The sequence below is a fragment of the Pseudopodoces humilis genome, chromosome 6, assembly GCF_049639895.1.
Source record: "Pseudopodoces humilis isolate 2021_Gansu_Grassland_sample_001 chromosome 6, ASM4963989v1, whole genome shotgun sequence".
NCBI lineage: Eukaryota > Metazoa > Chordata > Aves > Passeriformes > Paridae > Pseudopodoces > Pseudopodoces humilis.
Genome location: NC_142205.1, coordinates 59,542,720 through 59,547,298, shown reverse-complemented (window position 1 = coordinate 59,547,298; position 4,579 = coordinate 59,542,720).

The window sequence follows — 4,579 nt, the reverse complement described above, 5'->3', positions numbered from 1 at the left end:
GACTCTATAGTAAAATTAATTATGTTCATTAAAATACCACTTTAAAATATTTGTAATACCTTGAGGTTTTAAATGGTTACTTATAGTAAATCACCTCTGTACTGCTAGACTCTCTCAGGGACTTAGACTAGCAATATTCATGTGAGCCACAGTAACCATGTTGCTCTAGAGATAGATCTCCTGATGTCAGAAGACGTGAAGCATTTCACCAAAATATGTTTTCTGAACTGCATGTTGGAGAGGAAGTGTTGGATGTCAGAGAGAAAAAGCAGATGAAGATTTTCTCCTTCATGTCACAAGACCAGGAATGGCATTGTAGAAAATTTTCGGTTGTGACAAAGACCAGAACAGTGTCTAGGGCAGCATGTCCCTGATGCCTGGGTGTGCGAAGCTGAGATAAATTAATCACAGCCAAGAACAATGTCATAGAAAATATGATGTGTTTTTAAATCTTATCTTGTGGTTTTGTTAGATCCCCTTCTGAGTCTTTTTGTATGCACTACACAAACTAAAGAAAACCCATGATGTGACATCCACTGTCCTCTGTTGCTGTTATTTCTGGATATCCACTTGCTTGTGTTACCACTGGATGTGAAGGCTGAGGATTTGGCCTCTGAAAGCTCATCCTCCAGGAACAGAGCAAGTGTACTTAAGGAGCATGCAATGGGAATATTTCTGTCTCCTGCAGTATTTATTGGTATAAAATATTTGCTCTCCTGGTAAGTAGCTCCCATATGGAAGGGTCAGGCTTCTTTAACAATCTGAATGTCCCTAATGAAACACACACAAATAGATGCTGCTTTGACCAAGGTGCTCTTAAGACAGCCCTTGGTAAGAACAGTTAATAATGTTTACATGATAGCAGCTAGTTGGCTGACTGTTGGCTCAGAAAAGACAGAGGATCAGTCTTGGTGAGCACAAATACATCCTACAGAGGGACAGATGCACAGATACAACTCTGTCCAGCCCTGGACAGTCTAGAAAAACAGTATCCAGTGGAGGGGCTAACAGAAGTGATAGCTGCCCTGAGGCTGCATGGCACAGAGGTAGCATGGAACTGAACTCTCCTCTTCTGTGGCCAGGCCTGGCATTGCTACAGGAATGTGAATTTCTTTGGTGAATCAGTGAGACTAAGTGTTGGTGTCATGGGTAAGCAATAGGAGAATCTGCCATTTTGCACAGCTTTTACCCACCCAGGCTAAAAGGAAAGCCACCAGGTAGTAAAGGAAAATTGCCTCAGACTCTCCTGCTATGGAACTGGTCTGCTTGTTCACAACTACAGTAAGATGTGCTTCCATGACTGTTTAAGCTGATGATTTATTTTCTAGGTATAAAAATGTGAAGAAATGTGATTGAAAACCCTGATAACTCTCAAATATTTTCAGTGTGACAGAGTTTAAAACTGGGAGATTTTCTTTCTGTGTGACTGATTTCTGAGAGCTGCTAATAGAGACTGCAGTAAGACAAGTGTTGAGAGCATTCTTCCCACACTAGTGTGTGCTTTCTTCCTTTTCAGAGGTAAAATGGGAGACTGAATAGGCAAAAAGAGGGGCCAGACACAGGAAAATACGGGGAGATACAAAACAACTGCTGGAAGAGAAATTTTCTGCTTCTGTAAGAAATTAGGAGAATGATGTGCCTTTTTTTTCTATTCTGCAAGACTTCTCCAGCTCATCAAGAGGAGCCTTGGAATGTCTGATTCTCATTATGGTTATGACTCCAAGTTGTGTAAAAGCAAAGCTCAGACCTCTGAATATATGAGTATTCCATGTCATCTATGAGAGGGTGGAGGGATTGTCAGTATTTTCTCAGACACCTTTTGGGTGTCTTAGCAAAACAAGTTGAAAATTCAGTGAAGTGGGTACTTACATATAGAATGGGGAAATATAAAGCAAGTGATGAACCCACAAACCAAACTTGTCAATTACAAGTGGAATGTGCTTTGTTAGCTGCATTGGTAAAAATGCCAGTCTGACTTGAAATACACACTACTTTGTCCTGCCCTGCTTTAGAGAAGTGTTTCTGATTTTGGGTGTTATTTTCTCTACCTTACACCTCCTCCTTTCTTTCCTCTTGAAATGCAAACGAAATACAGAACATATGAGCAGAGGCATTGGCAATTGCTTTTACCTGAAATTGTATACTGTCGTTAGACTGCCAAGGTTATGGAGGAATTGATTATTATACAAAAAGTCTCCACAGATAAGTGTGTTTTCCTCCTCCATCAGGAGAGCATGGTAAAAAATATGTTCTTATGACAAAAACATGAGTGGGAAGCTGACAAACAGCTTATTTTTCACAATTAAGGATCTTGCACTTATGTTACACCTCCTCTTTACTTATCTTTCGCTGGTCTTCTAGGAACCAAGCTTCTAAACTATTAGAGCTCTTTTTTTTTACCATGTACCTTTGCAGGATCAAATGCAGCATGGTCTCATGCTCATTTGTGAAAAATGATAGGCTAAAATGGAAGCAAGTGGAGTATTTGAGTACATCAGGCAATTAATGCCCAAAACAAAGTCAATCAAGGAAAAAAACCCAAAAAACCCCCAAATCCTGTCAGTGTAAGTAGTTTTTGCTTGTTTTATTTTTAAAATTTATTTATTATCTAATTGCTGTGCAAACAACGTAGACAATATGTATCATCATCTTGGACAAGACTGTGAACGCTGTCTTCCTTCAGAGCACGGATTTCCTCTATTGTTTACCATTTAATGTGTTTGTACTTAACCAAGGAGCCTTGTTCTTTTTTTTAACTAACTGGATGACCTAATCTCCAAATTAAATATGATACAGCTAATAAATGCAGGGAAGACCTACATTCTAGGAAGTCTTGCTTTGTAATTTGGTGATGCTAGCTGGCACATATGTATGAAGCATTGAGGGATGCTAACTGTTGCTGCGGCACTAATGCATCAGGAAACTGAAACAAACCACCCAGTGGTCCAGGGTGCATTCATCCCGAACTTGAGCTGCTTAAGAAAATGAGTCACGAGTTGAAAATAAATGTAGGTTGGAATGAACGAATAAAATAACTCTCTCTCCCTATGTGGGTGGGGCAGAGAATGAAAATAGCTGCTGCATCTATTTCTTGAAGATATCACTGTTTTAACAGCTGTGTGGATGGAAAAACAGATAAATTTTAAAAAGTCCTCCTTTAGGTCCATAATGAAATTCAGGCAGTTTGGTCATCTTTATAATAATATTTCCCTGTAATATACCTGCAATACTATTTAGTGTGGCTCAAGTGCTTTATTCCCTTGGCTCCGAATGTATTTTCTACTGCTGTTTTACATTTGGGAACGTCTAAATGCTCATCTCCGACTTTTCTCGGCTGGCTGTTCAAGGTGCATCGCTGAGCATTAGAAGAGATGTGCAACGGGGGCCATCTGGTGGCGTCCAGGCATTGGTAGCAAGCAAACGTAGCAGCATGCTCTCCCATTTCCAGGAAACCGTGAAAACGTAGAAATAAGGTTGCACACCCTAAACACTGCATTTTCGAATGTTGATCATGATTTACTACCTGCAAAAGTTGTGGTAACTTGAAGTGTTTCAGCAGCTTTTGCTGTGTGGCGTTTCTCCAGGCCATCTCTTCCTGTCACAAACCAAAATCAGAACTACTTCTGTCCTGTAGTTCATTCAAAATCAAGTAAGGGTCTAACCCCTGAGCTTTCTTTTTTTTTGTATTTTAACACTCAGTAGAGGTGACAAACCTGGGATGATTCTGGATGCAGTACAACCTTCGCATTTGCTGGGATGAGTTTCTTCAGTGCCTTGATGCTGTTTGATCTTGATGTGGGGATACTTTAGGAATAAGTTTTCAGGATAATGAAGATGTTCAGAACTTGTTTTCTACCAGCATGCATTTCCTTAAGCTGTAGTGATGTGGAAAACAGAGTTCATTCTTTAGAATTTTTAAAAGTTTAATAAAGGATAAAAGGACAAACAATCCGGCACTGGGGTGCTTTTGGCAAATGGCCAAATTGTCCCCCAGAGCTCTGGTTTGTGTCATGGTTATCTTATCGCTTGGATAATTCAATCAGCAGAAAAGGGGGCATAACATGATTTGTTTGGTTACACAGAGGTATTTTAACACTCAGCACTTAGCTAAGGCCTATAATATCATATATTCACCACACTACTATGTCAATAAGCTATGCAGTACATAGTTAAACTGGTAAATTACATTATACAACAAACAGCTAAATAAATGTATATATGATATTACATCTAAATACTTAGAATCAAGGCAAAAACTAATATATAAATGTGAAAGCCAATATCATATTGTAGTCCTTGTTTTAGCAGTGAGAACTACGAACTGTTAGTGTCAAATTTAACAGTGTTTCACTCAAACTCTTCCATGTGCAACTTGCCCTGAACAAAACCAAGAAAAGCAGTGCGATAGATTGGCATTTTAAAAAAAAATAGAAAAAAAAAAAAAAAGTAGAAAACACTTAGAGAAGTTAAGGCTGCTCGAGGCTGCTGGGAGTTTTTTCTCCTGGCCAGTAACTGATCATTTCTGAGAACTGACAGTAGTTTTGACCATTGAAAAGTGAGATCAACCTATGAACACCAC